Raw genomic sequence first — 15,787 nt, 5'->3', positions numbered from 1 at the left:
AACAATGGTCAGAAATCTCTGTAATCTGTGTGTTTTTATACTTGACAGTTTGCGTGTTGAGATGAGAGTTTCAATATAGTTAATTGATCAATACGTCCATATAAATCTATAGATTGGCGGTGGGTTCGTGGAGATAGCGAGGACCGCGATCCGTCAGAATCAATGCAATTTGTCTGATGAAGGTTGGAGCTACGGGAATCCCAAGACTCAACCATCAAGACCATGTAGATTATGTCGCATGACTGGAGGATCGGGCTTGACGTAGACGCTTGGGCTCAATCGAATTCCGAATACTTGGGTGACCGTGACGGATAGCCGTGATAACAAATGGCAAAAGTACCGTTTGGCTTGAGCCCTCGATTTCTGACTGCGTATCTTATCGTGAATATCTTCTTATGCTCTGGGAAATACGTTAAGGCGATGTGCTTGATGTTACTGTGTACGCTTTGGTCCGACTTTTCCATCGTCCCGGCTCGCCCGATTGTGCGGTGGAAGATATGATGTGTCTGCAGTCAAATCCATTTTGTAGACATTCGCTCTTGTGAAGTTCTCACGTCACTCATACGCCTGAAGAACTTAACGTCGGAATACTTCTATACATCAATTTCACGTGTTGTCCGGGTTATTGTTCTCTCTACAATCAGGGCTAAGAGAAAACAGGTCAACTTTGGTAAACTGACACTCAGCAGTTTCTCCAGCTGTTTGACATGTCTTGGGGAAAGTCCTGATAGAAGGGGGAATCCGTTTAAAATCGTCCGCTTCCGTCAGGCGAATACGTACATGACTACACTCAACAAAACAGTGAGGGCCAGAGCCATGAAGAACGGGATGCAGGATAACTGTCATCCTTCCTTTACTGATTCTGAACTTCCCTTGCTTTTCGCACCTTATACAACACATCATACGATCATGCAGCATAGAGATCTTATTTCTGCTTTCTCTTCGGAATGACTGCGAAGGCAAGCGAGCCTCCTGTGATTTAACAGTGCCTCCAGACCTGGGACTTATTACACGTCGCGCGTTTTTCGAGTTCCTTTACTCATCTTACGCGAAATATAGGCGGCTTTCATGTTTAGTCAATAATGCTGAGGGGCCATTATTGAGACTCAACGTCCATTCCCTCTGTAATGGAAGATTTCAATGAAAATATAGCCTTTTGCAAAATACAAAGTGGTCGAACATGTAATGACAGATTGAAGCCCCATTTCACAATTCTATCGAGCTGAGTACATCAGCAAATTCAAGCCCTCCACGCGTCAACTCACTGTCCATCAATGAGGATCATGGATGTCACAGAAATCGTGATTACATAGCCAAGTATAATTTCTTGGCGAGATAACATCATTGAAACTCATGACGTCGGAAATCGTTTACGGCTGGACTACGTGTGCCATACTCTGAACAAGAATAGATCAGGCTGCGTCCACGCATGTCATGATTGGAAGGAAAGTTGCGTGACGGCAAATGCAATCTGCAGCTAGTGCAGCAGGCTGTAGGCATTCTTCGGAGCGCACCGTTTGTAACGTGGGATTGAGGCTGATAACAAATGTTTTGGGTCCATGTGAGAGGTTCAGGGTAGATTCTGCTGATAAGCGACGCAGCACGTCGGTGGCGAAGCCCAGCGCCCAGCCTGCTGCAGCCGACGTGACAACTCGCTTTGCACATATGCACAATTTCTCCCAAGAAGATCTTTGCACACTTCGCCCAGTCATTCCCCAGGCTTTCATGTATATGATCAGTCCGTGGGTTGGGATGGGCAAGCAGGTGTCTATCAGATAACGTGGGCTCCCTCAAAAAGCTCCTACATCCATCCCGTTCTCTCAGAATTGCACCTGATCCAGAGTCTTGTTGAATTCCACAAAAGGACGCCCGTGGCTCTTCATCTTTACGCCTCGCTCATCAACTACTCCGGCTCTGCGTTATGATTACACGTCCAACTCCCCCAACTTGATACAAAGCGGTACGCGGAGCGGCTTAGGAAGACCTCGGTGCGACCCAAGATCATCTTCTGCGCACTGTGCGAAAGATTACTCTTCTTTACAAAGTAGAACTTCGGCTCGCCACACATAATATGCAACAACTCCGTCCACCAAATGGCCCCGGGGCTTCTCTCGACCGAGATAGCGACGCTGACGGGAGCCGTCCTCAAAGCAGCCTGCTTCCCGCGACCGAGGGGCGCTTTCGAAAAAAGCAACAAAATTTTTGGCTCCGGAGATCCGTCTCGATGGCCTTCTCTTTCTTATTCATAGCCTGCGCTCTGACATTGATTGGCGTCTCTCGATACATAACAGCACAAAATGGCCTCCCACTTTCACTGTCGTCGAGCAGCTACTCTTGGACTTACGGCCCAACAGGAGTGCTCGTTCTTATCCTTGCACTTTGGCGGCAAGTCGACCACAACTGCAGATCCATGCAACCATGGTGGGAAATGGCCCATGGGCCCTCGACAGCTGCTCGGTCGGTTCTTCTCGACTACGTTTCTCCATTTCAACCAATAGCCTGCTTCAGCGCTCTGAGGAACGGCCACTACGCTGTTTTTATATCGATCTTGAGCTTTTTAGTCCTTAAGCTGATCATCCTCCTTTCCACAACATTATTCGTCGTCGAACCGACGTGGCATTCAGAACCAGTATCCTTTCGTTACCAGAACACGTTCAACACTGAACACATGTGGAACTCACCAGGAGACACCTTGACTGGAAAATGGGGAGACATCCGGGATCATTCTAGGCAAGGTGACTTGACTGTATGGTCATACATGGCAACGCTGAATAATGCCACGGCAGGGAGCCTGAGTGGTACAAAATCCGGGAACATGGCATATCAGTCATTGATCCCACCACAGTTCTCGTCAAACATCTCATCTGTCTCAACTGTCGTCGATGTATTCGTACCAAGCGTCACTTGCGAGGAGGCGTCTCTCTCGCTTCCAACAACCACCTTTGGCCAAAGCGAATTCGAATTGTACTACAAATTCGATTCGCCATCCTGCTCATCCAGCGACTTGCAATTGGAAGACGGATTTCTTATTTGCGGGAGCTCTTGTAGGAACTCAGAACGACCCCCCTCAATTCACTGGGTGGATTGCGCAGCCCATGATGGCCGTGACGGCAAGCGTTCGTCGGCGTCATCTGAACCTGACATTCGTTACGCAATCTCACTAGCAGACCTCTCCACCGCTTTTACGTACAATACATATGATCATGTCAGCATTCAAAGGGCATCAGCAACTATGTGCAAGGTTGGCTATGGTATGGTCTCGGCGAACGCAACATGGGATGCCTTGAGCGGCCAGGTCACTCTCAACGAGGATCCCGTGCTTTTCGACTCCTCGAGGCACTTACCCAACATGACAGATCACGACCTTGCAGAGATATTACTCGCAAATCTCCATGTTTCCTCTGCTACATTACTAGTAGATCCGATGATCTCCTCAGGGTCCTTATACGCCTTTGCGTTTTTTCAATTACTAGCGGCCCAACTTAAATTGATGGAGGAAGATACGGACGCTCTTTTTCAGCCCTCGATCCTAAGGAATTTGTCCACGGCTGTCTTCAAAGGCATATCAGTCGAGTTCGCAAAGCAGGCATTACTTATTGAGGATCCTAACGAAGACTCTTTTGAAGCTACCGCACACGTTAGCGAAAACCGATTACACCTTCGACATTACACGCTCTGGCCAATAGTCTCCGGTTTCTTTCTTCTTTCAATATTATGCGGGATTCTGTCTTTACTCATCCCCAGTAAAGGAAACCAGCGTCACATTTCGGGGTCCATCGCGACTCATGCCTCTGCTCTTATGAAGAGCCATTCTTTTCTTGCGGCTCTGAAGGATACTGGCCACTACAGAAATAGCCAGCTCAAGAAAAGATTAGAAAATATGCATTTCACAATTAGCCCTTTTAGACATGACCTACGGCTTGAGGCGTTCGGCAGCATCCGAGAGGTGTCCGCCGCAGAGAGTAATGACAAAAAGCGACCATGGCTCCCTCTTGCCGCCAGGTTGCCTATGGTTGGTCTTACTTTTGTTCTTCCTCTGCTGACTATCGGTCTTCTCGAGATTCTTCAACGTCTCTCAGACGAACGTCATGGGTTGCTGGATCTCGATAGCAGTAGCTCAGCTTCTCTGTCCTACGCCGTCCGACTAGCGTCTACCCTGTTTGCGTTTCTCATTGCTACCTTGTTCAATAACTTGGATTTCTCAATAGCAGGTTTTACACCGTTCAGTTCACTTCGGTCAGGGAGCGTTCCAGCCCAGAGAAGTATACAGTTCCATCTACTAGGCGTGTCGCCTTTTCTCGTCCTAGTCGACACTTTCCGCCTTCGGCACTTCGGATCAGCAGCAAGCAATCTTTCCACACTCTTAGGCAGTTTCTTGACTATAGCTGTCTCTGGGCTATGGGTCATGGGCGATCCTATTGAGACTTCGTCGCTGTTCGAGGCAGCGGTCCAAAATTGGGACACCAGCTGGCTTACCAACAACCATGACGACCAAGGAGCTTCAATTACGCTCAATATTATTCGTCACGGAGGTGCCACTACCACAAGCTCCATACAGGGCTATGATGTGCTCCCAAAGATATCTCTCGGGGTCATAGGGTCCTTCGACAAAGCTAACAGCACCTATGAGACAAATGTGCTTCGGCCAGTGTTGGATTGTGAATCTGTGCCCCAGGAAGAAGTTCTTGTCACGTCATCTTTTCGCAAGAAGGAGGCTGGGAAAATGGGTCATTGGGTAATACTTGGGGACACACTGATCACATTCAACCGGACCGTTCCATCCAGCTGTTCTCCCAATGACAGTGAACGCGGAGATATCGGGAGCTTGTCTGTGAATTTCAGCGTGTCGGATCTGCAGGATAATGACCTCACTCAAGGTGTATGGATCGGACAATATTGGGATCTGGAGGTCACACCCGGACAGTCCGAGGCAGCGTGTCCTTCGACTGCTATATTATTCGGCAATTTGCGCGCTTACAGGGGGAATGGTCCTGATACGAAGAACGACCTCACAGCACTATTTTGTTCTCAGAAGATTCAAGAGGTTCCAGCAACAATCACCTACAGAGGCAACCCTGGCAACGTTGACCTTGACGATATCCAGTTACATCCAGAGAGAGCCATTTACTGGGGCAATGGCACCGCTAACTCGACAGACCTGGCGTTCCAACTGAAAGAATTTCTCAAATCCGGCTTGACTAAGTTTCCTGTAGGATGGAATAATGATGTTCGAGATAGTGATTACTATGACATCTTCTTCAACCACATCATTTTTGGTCCACAAGGAACTTCACCTGACGAAATACTCGGACCATCGAACACCGATGCGCTCACCGAAGCTGTCACTCATTCCTTTAAAGAGTACTTCGCGCACGTTATAGACCTGAACTTCCGGTCAGAAAACTCCGAAACGTCGATGCAGGGCACGACGTTGCGCACCACAACCCGTCTTGCTATTCATAGGGTCTCCAAATTCATTCTGCAGTCCTTACTTGCAGCAACAACTATTCTCAGCTTCGTAGGATACTATCTAGTCAAGATACGGGGCACTCTACCCCGTAATCCTTGCAGCATAGCTAGCACTATGGGGTTTCTTGCCGACTCACAGCTTTGCGATCCAAAAACAGGCATCTTACCTAAAGATGCTAGTCTCATGAACGAGCGGGAGCTATGTCAAAGTCTCCATGGGTTTGTCTTCAGCCTGGGCTGGTGGGAGCGCTCGAGGGACAGCAACAGCAGCAGGCCCACAAGTCCTTCTGGAGAAGAGAGCAATGACTTGGATGCTGGAGATCAGCAAGAGGCTTCCGAGAACACCTATTTTGGTATCGACGTTGGGCACACGAATGCTTTGGGATTTTTGAAGAAGCAGCAGTAGGGGAAGGGGCATGGCGATTCAATGTGCTCTCCATCCAACTGTTTCATGGAGGAACTTTCATTTTGGTGTCTACATACATTCCGGTGGCCTCTTGCGGAGGTGAGAAAGTAAGATCTGAGGATACTGTCCGTATCCAAGCACCTGCAGCTGGAACTACCGATATTCAGAGTCCAGTCTTAACCTCTCAAAGAAAAATTGAATGATTTTGATGGTTTTCCTGCCCCCACATCAGGTTTTCTTATCCACGGGATTGTTCGCGCTGCGCAGTTACCAGTCGAGGATTGCTCATTTGGACGCTTGGAGCACGTCTCCGGAAATGAGGTGTGATACATTTTCTGCTTCTCAAATCGATTCATTCCCGCTTTGCCCGCTTATGGTGCGAAGGATAACCAATTGACATGGAGACGTAATATGCGAAAGCGTTAATGAGTAGAATTCTAATTCTCGAGCATGTAAATTACTGACGACTGGTTTTACTGCACATGATCGAGCAGGTGCTGATCTGACCAAAAAAATGGGCTGCCCGATTCACTAGAGAATCAAGAAATGCCACTTTTTAATTCGATATCTGTCCATACTTACGTACTCGGTGTATTCTTTCGGCTGTTGGTGGTCCATCCTCTGTGAATCTCCAAGTGTAGGATCTTTAGACCAAGCTGTAGTTGAAGCATGTCAGTAACCCGTGTCTCCGCAAACAGTTCGCATGCCATGTTTAAAGCAGAGCTCAATCAAGAGATAGCTCGCATTGCGACCTAACCGATCGATCTTTAGTCATGCATTTTTGAAAAGGCGAGGCGATATCCAGTCGATTAAACTGCATGATACGTTGGGTGAATATTGCTTTTAGGTTATGATGGTTTGTCAGATTTGAACACTCAAATACCCACATACAGCGGAGAAAAGCACCAATAACAATTGATAGCCGGTTAGGGTATCAAGACGCTGTTGTACAGGAAAGCCCCCAACACAAAGCACTACCCTTCAGGAAAAAGGTGACCAGCACTTCACCAAGACAAGATGAAACCCCTCAGCTCATTCCAGCTCCTTGGATAGCTATCAAATGAATGGCAGCATGCATTTATACAGATAATTTTACTTGATTAGCTGACCGCATTTATTGGTAGCAGGTATAGCAGGTAGGAGACAAGATATATACACGAGTTAGATTTGGTCTCTTTGTTCTCCTTCGCAAAATGAAACGGAGTCTCGGTCTCTCATTGCCTTCATTTCATCCAGATACGCTCAGTTTCAAGGGGTTCTCACGGTTGAGGGTGTATCCATGTCTTCTGGCTCAAAGCGTAGTTGCTATCTTCTTTCTTTCTTGGATGCTAAATAATCACAAAAAGGGCAGACCAAATATGTGAAAGATGCTACTGAATAGAATGAGTGGGCTATGTGGAAAGATGCGAACAAAGCTTCCTGGTCTTGTCTCTCATCATTGAGCTTCTCTTCAATGAAACTTGCCATGTGGTCCACATGTTTGGGAATCCTCTGATTTTAATATCGTCTCTTGTAATCCGGAGAAGTACATCCAGCATAACAGCACTTCATGCTTCAAACACAAGGGACTGTGTCCATGCACGTATCTCCACCCACGTGTTACTTTCCTCGCAACAAATATAAGCCGGCGCAAAATTACAATTTACATGAGAACCAAGCAAGGCACAATGAGTATTCGAATTCCCGTTGAGTGATCGGCTGAATGTAGCGTTCTTCGAGCCAGCACCAAGCATGTTCCTGAGCCAGGTGCGCTGCAGGCGCCGTCGGGCGTCCAAACGTCGCAGAAGAGTGGACTGCTTTCACAAAATCCCAAATACGTCGTCACATACGATCAAGAAAGTAAAGGACGACAACGCTGGACACCCTCCACCACATTACATCTAACAATTTCAGGTCTCTAGCCGTCTCTATGTACATGCATTACTAAAGTCGACCTCGGTGTTGGCTGAGATTCTGGTCTGTTTCACTCCCAGATCATGTTTTGAATCGCATCGTCTGCTTGTTTATTTTACCTCGCAATGAGAACTTAGTATTTAAATTAGTTTGGACTTCTAGAATGACACAGTTAATGACGTCTTAGACAAGCCTGCTGAAGATCAGGAACTCTACCTCTGAAGCTGGCTCTTCATACCAGTAGTGGGTACAAAGGCAGGTCTGCCTCTCCACCTCTTGATGTTTCAATGCGGAGGCGCAATCATGCTTCCAGGATAGAAATCGAGTGTTCGCTTCGCAACCTCACACAATGTCTCAGCTCAAACCACATGATGATACAAGATGTATCCAGCGCAGGGCTTGCTTTCCCATGCTGCTTGTTGCCAGCATCACTGGACATCTCTGTGCAGTGGGATCCGAATAACATAAGAACAATACTGGAGCCTGGAGACTGGAGTCTTTCTTCCCTTCTAACTTTTTTCTTTATAGTTTACCGCCTAGAAGCATACTTTATTAACTACTATGTAACTCTTATAGGGAAATATTTAAAAACTAGGATAGCTTATAGAGAAACCTCTATAGTTATGTTACAACCTGTAAACAAGGATAACAGCTGAACGACCTACTTAGGTGTTAGGCGGCTAGGATAAGATATTTATACTGTAGGATCATAGGAATAATAGGGACTTACTTAGAACAGAAGAACTATAGTATAAGTTATATAAAGATAAGATAAGAAACGATTAGTAGAGTATAAGAAGGAACACTTAGTAATTAGTTAGTTATACTAACTAATTATAATTATTTATATACCTAAGTGATTACTTAAGAGTAAATAAAAGATACTATTTAGAACTTATATATAGTATAACCCTAAACTAAGCTTATAGTTAGACTTCTATAGCTTTTTAGTAATTAACTTTATATTTATTTTTAGGGATATTTTTAGCTTACTTTTACTATAAATCACTTATTAAGCTTAAGACTAATTATCTTAGCCTCTAACGACCTAATCTACTATGGCTTATAACCTATAACTATAACCTAGTATATTATTAGAACGTTTTAATCCTTAGCTTCTATTAGTAGACCTTACTATTAAATAGCTAACTATAATATTTTGATTACTCCTATTTAATAAGCTAACTATTAATTCCTACTAATAGTATTAAATAATAATATCCTCTTATACCTCTACTAAGTTACCTACTTTAAGAAGCTCTTCCTCCTCTAAATAGCTTATTAAAAATCTAACTAAAGAATTAGAAAGAGCTTTAATAGCTATAGACTTAAATAATAAGGTTAGCCTCAAAAAGGAAACCTATAACTATCTTTAAGCTAGAGTTAAGAAAAGAGATAATAATATTACTAAGATCTAAACTATATGTAATAAAATAGCTACTAAACTCTAGAATCTTAAGACTATAATATAATAGTTTAGTAATAGCCCTTAATATGTTATAAACCTTAAAAATAAAGTTCTCTAACTTTAAGAATAACTTACTAATAATAATATTAATATTAAAGAACTCTAAGAAGAGATCTAAACTTTTTAAACTCCTACTAATATAATAAGTACTTTAGTAGGTAGATAATAAAAACTTAAGCTTAATACCCCTATTACTTATAATAGTACTTCTAAACTTCTTAAGTTATTCTTAATCTAAGTTAAGAATTATTAGAATTTTTATCATAAAAAATTTACTAGTTAAACTAAAAAAGTAATATATATAGCTACCTACTTTTAAAAATAAACATTTAAATAATTTAAGTTTATTTAAAAAGAGTTCTTTAAGTATAAGATATTAGATAAGTATTCTAATAAAACCTATAATATCTATAGTAGCTTCTAAAGATTTAAAAACGCTCTCTACTCTCTCTTCTAGAACCTTAATAAGAAATAATAAACTAAATGTAAACTAGTATAACTCTAATAAACTAAATCTATTAAAAACTTTACTATAACTTTTATACAACTTAATATCTAACTTAACCTTACTAAGATAATTAAGATCTTTATATTTTATTAAGGATTTAAAGATAATATTAAAGATGAAATTATTAAGATTAATCACTTTAATAACGTCTTATAATATACTAACCTCACTATTAAAATTAATAATTAATTATTTAAGCATTATAAGGAAAAAGGCGAAAGATAATAAGGACCTAATATAGGATAGAGGTACTAACAGTAACCCTAACTAAAGTTTAATAGCTAGTAGAATAATAATAGACCTTATAATAACTAGAATAATGTTTACTAAAGTATTATATATAGCTAATATAATAGACCTATAGACTTTAATATAATAACTAAACTAGTTAATAAGAAACCTTAAAACCCTAAATACTATAACTATAACTAATAGGGATATATTACTAAGGATTATAAGTAGCCTAAGAAGCTTCCTTAGAAGCTAGTAACTAAAAAACCTTAATAAGTTAACTTAATCTTAAAAGCCCTATATATATCCTAGTTATAGACTAAATATTATAATAATAATTATTAAATCCACCTTAAGGATAAGGAAATATTAGGACACTACTTAAGGGATAGTGATCCTAAATAATCTAGATATAATATAACTACCCTAAATACTCACCTTAAAACCTTAGTAATAATATATACTAATAATAGCAAAATCACTAGAAAACTAGTTAAATAACTTAATAAAATACTACAAATCTAATACTTAAAACCTATTAAAACGTAGCAAAACTATAAATAAAAACTTAAAAAGGATAATAAATAAAAACTCACACACTTTTAAGTAGCTAAAGGTATATATTTAGAATAAATCTAAAAAGAACCTTATAACTTCTTATAAGAATAATAACTAAAGGCTATGCTTTTATATATAGAATAATAGAGATATACTTATAGAAGCCCTATAAAAGTTAAGCAAAGTAACTAAAACCTTAATAAATAAGTTAAAAAAGAATCTAAAAAAAAACTAAAATATTAATATAACCTCTTAGCAAAGTAATAACTCCTCAGTATAACTAGTAACTAAACTTTTAGAAAAAGTAAAAATTCACTTTATAACTTAAATAAACCTCATAATATTACTTACTAATATACCTAAATAGAGATCACTTATAAGCTTACCCCTAATATAAATAACTTCAGCTCTAGAGAGGAATCTAATAACTAGGAAAATAAGGTTAAGTAACTCCTAAAATACTAAGAAATTAATATACTTTAAGATAAATGATAATAATACTTTTATAATACCTTAATAACTTAATAAGAATAGGACTATATACCTTAGCTCTATATAGAAAACTACCCTATACTAAAAAACAACTACTAGCTCCACTAAACCCTCTTCTAGCCCTAATACTTTTATAATAGATATAAGGAATATATAGGAGAGAAATATAACTACTAATTTTACTTTAAAAAGTATAATAATAAACCTGTTTAAAAACTCTACTTAATATCCACTATAATTAGATAGATAACAATACTATTTAAAGATAATATTATAGTTTTTTAATTAAGCTTCTGGTTCTTTATAAAATATTAATATAACTATAATATAAAATAGGATAAATACTAATAAGATAAATACTAAATATATTACTAAGAAAAGGTATACGCCTAGAGAATTATAAGAAATAGACCTAGACCTCTATAGGTTAAGTATTATAAAAATAGCTTTATAAAAGTATAATAAGAAGGGAAATAAGTTACTTACTTTAGGTAATCAGAGTAGTTAGAAAACTAGACTTACCTACTAATAAAAAACTATAATAAGTAGTAAAAAAAAGTTTTATTCACTAAATATCATAAAGATATAAAAGTAATATATAACTTAAAGTTACTATTAACTAATAAATAATACTTATACTAATTAATAGTAAAGCTAAAGCTAACTATATCACCCCCTAAGCTATTAATAGGCTAGAAGTATAATAGGGAGGAAAAGAATAACTATAACATGGTTCATCAGTCAGCCGGCCGGACCAGTCAGCCGGACGTTTTTTTCTAAACGCTCTTACGTCCAAATCACTTAAACCTTTGACGCGTAAAATCTCAACAACCATAATGCCAATCTACACCCAAGAAGACAAAGTCATTCTCGCAATTAAAGCAATTCGATCGACACGCACTGCAGGTAATAACTTAAGCATTTTGCATGCTATAAAGACCTATAGTATCCTAAAGAGCACCTTAGCTAATAGAATGAATAACTAACTGCAATACAAATAAGCTTAACCTTAATAATATAAACTTAATCTAATTAAAGAGAAAACACTTCTCTAATATGTTATTAAATAGGATTCCAGAGGATTTCCTTTCTACCTCAGCAGTATGGAAGATATAGCTAATCTCCTGCTGTAAGCCTATAATAGTAAGCCTATTAGTAAGTAATAGGCTAGGCGGTTTGTGGACTTACAGCCTGCTCTGAAAACTAATTTTAATTATCTATGTAATTATTAAAAGGCTTTTTAAGAAGATCCTAAGGTTATATCAAAATAATTTATATTATTATACAATATAATAGCTAAGTATAGCATCTAAGAGGGGACCTATATAATTTTAATAAAACTAGCTTTATAATAGATATAATCACTATGTTAATAGTGGTTATATGTGCTAATTAATATAGTAAAGCAAAGTCTGTCCAGCCTAGCAACTATAAATAAGCTATAATTATTAAATATATTAATTTAGGTGGGTGGTATATCTTTCTCTTTATAATTATTAAGGGTATATATCACCTTATTAGTTAGACTATAGAATTAGGTTTTCTAGGTAACTAAGTAATTAAACCTACTACTAATAGATAGATAGATAATTAGATAGGTTTTAACTAAATTAAACATTTTAATGAATATATTAAGAACTAAATAAAAGGTGTCTATTAGATGTTTATTATTAATAGCTATAAGAGCTATTTATTAGCTGAATTTAATAATTACTATAAGCAGAATAATATTATAACTATTAGTATGCTTATATATTTATTACATCTATTATAGCTATTAGATATTACCCTTTATTCACCTTTAAAATATATATATAATAATAAAATCAACTAATTTATTAGAGCCTCTATAAATTATATCACTAAGTCTAAGTTCTTTTTATTACCTTCTACTAAGCCTATAATAAGGTTTTTAATAAGGAAAATATTAGGTCTGCTTTCTAAGGCGCTAGAATTTCACTATAGGACCTAGACTATATTATCAAAAAGCTTAATATATATTTACAGATGCTTATACCTCCTATAGCTAACTTTTTAACACCTCCACCTTAGCAGTTATAAACGCCCTCTAATTTATAACAAACTATCTCACAGTCTAACTTTATTAAAAGTTATATCTCTGCTTATTAAGGAAGCTTACTGACACTAATTATTACTATAGTTAAGTAATTATCAAAAGGTGTATAAGTAATAGCATACTTAATCACTATATTAACTAATCAGCTTTATACCCTTAAAGATATCAATATAGTACTTACTAAGCGCTAGAGGGCTAAAAGAACATAAATCCAGCTTAGAGGGGCACTTAGTATAGAGGAATCTCAGGTTTTACTTAAAGGGAAACAAAAAGGGAAACATCTAACACCTCAAGAGGACGACGAGGGGGGTCCATCAAAGAGAGCCCAGCCAGCTCAGAGACGCTATGGTATGTGTGGTGAGACTGGGCATAACGCGCGAACCTGTTCTAAAGATGTTGAACCCTTAGGAGATTCTGATAGCGACAACTAATAGTTGATTTAATACGTTGTGGTTGCGAAATACTAGATGTTGTTGTGTATGTGGGAAAAAAACGTCCGGCTGACTGGTCCGGCCGGCTGACTGATGAACCACGTTATATCTAATAAACCAATCCTAATAATCCTAAACCTATAAGAATAGTTAAAACTTAAAATAGACGCCTTAAACTTCACCTTTAGAGCATAACTATCCTAATAGGATTTAGAAAGATATCTACACCTTTACGCCTTCTTTTTATATAAACTCTATAGACTGGAACTTAACTACTAGATTTATAATAAAGAACTTATAGTAATTATTAAAGCTTTTTAAGAATAATAACTTAAACTTTTAGAAACTATCTATAAAATACTTATATATAAATTATAAGAACTTAATATATTTTACTATATTAAAAATACTTAATAAATAATAGATTAAATAGTTAGAACTCCTCTTAGAATTTAACTTCTAAATTATCTATTAGAAAAGAATAGAAAACAGTAAAGCTAATACTCTTAGCTAATAACTAAACTATAATATCCTAATACCTAACGAAACCTAAGTAATTCTTAAAAGAAATAATAATAGAGACCCAATATTAGTAACTAAGCTTTTAATAATAGCTAGACGATCTAATACTAGCCTACCTAGTAAACTAGATAATAAAGTAATTATAGAGTTTTATGCTCACCCTATATATAGTTACTAAGGGATTATAAAAACCTAAGAATAATTATAATAATAATATAGAGAAAAGGCTACTAGAGAATATATAGCAAAAATAATTGAAAACTATAAGGTCTATTTTAAAAGTAAACCTATTTAATACTAACTTTATAATATATTATAACCTTTATTTATACTATAAACTACTCAGTAATCTATATCCTTTAACTTTATTATCAAACTACTAAAGTCTTAAGAACCCCTTATAGAAGTATATTTTAATAGTATTCTTATTATTATAGATTAATTTATAAAATGTACCTATTTTATCCTATATAAAGACTTAAGTAATACTAAAGAATGTATATATACCTTCTTTAAATATATTATTACTAACTATAAAATACCTAAAGAAATTATATTAGATAGGGATAAAATCTTCACCTCTAGATTTTAGAAATTAATTATATTATAACTCAGTATTAAGTAAGTAATATCTATTATGTTCTATCTATAAACTAATAGATAAATAGAAAAGATTAACTAAATCCTCAAAATATACCTCTATACTTATATTAACTATAACTAAAATAATTAAATAATACTCCTACTAATAACCTAATTTACTTATGATAGTATAATTAGAGAAAATACTAAGGAATCCCCCTTCTACTTTAATTATAGATTTAAGCTAACTACTTATAAAAAGCTATACTTAGGCTTAGCTATAATAAAAGCTATCGCCTCAGTATAATAAATTAAAGATATCTAAAATGATATGTATAAAGAACTTAAATTTATATAATAATAAATAGCATAATTTAGTAATAAATAAAGGATTAAGGGATTAACTTTAAAAAAGGGAGATATCGCCTACCTTATATAGCAAAACATTAAAATAAAATAACTAAATAATAAACTTAACTAAAAAAAACTTAGACCTTTTAGGATCTCATAAATAATTTCACTAGTTAACTATAAACTTAAATTTCTAGAAACTATAAAGTATTACTTAGTTTTCTATATCTTACTTCTTAAATCAGTATTATAAAGATCCTAAATAAGTAATATTATTATTATAGAACATAATAAATTAAAATATAAAGTAGAATAAATTATTAATTATCTTAAAAAACCAGAAGGATACTAACTAATACCTTATTAAATAGAAAGGATATAGATATAAAGATAATATATAGGAACTAATAAAAAATATTACTAATATAATAGAAGAACTTATAATCTACTAGTAATAACATTAAGAATAAGAAATAATATCTATACTAGCTAAACTAATCACTTTAATAAATACCTTTATAAATATATCAGACTACTAATAGAAGTAGACTAACTAAGGTAAAGAAAAACACTTATTTAATTAAGAATACTAAAATATAACTAAGACTCCCTTAATAAGAAATCTAATATATTAGGATTCTAATCTAAAATTACTTTAAGATCTAATACCTTAAAACTACTTATAAACTAAACCTCTAATATAAGAGACACTACTAGCTCCTCTTCTATAACCTTCTAACCTTTATAAAACACTATTCTTTTCTACTTATATAAATAATCTAACTATACTATTAACTTA

Source organism: Colletotrichum aenigma, assembly GCF_013390185.1.
Source record: "Colletotrichum aenigma strain Cg56 chromosome Unknown KSG_Cg56_contig01, whole genome shotgun sequence".
NCBI lineage: Eukaryota > Fungi > Ascomycota > Sordariomycetes > Glomerellales > Glomerellaceae > Colletotrichum > Colletotrichum aenigma.
This window is presented reverse-complemented; position numbering follows the sequence as displayed.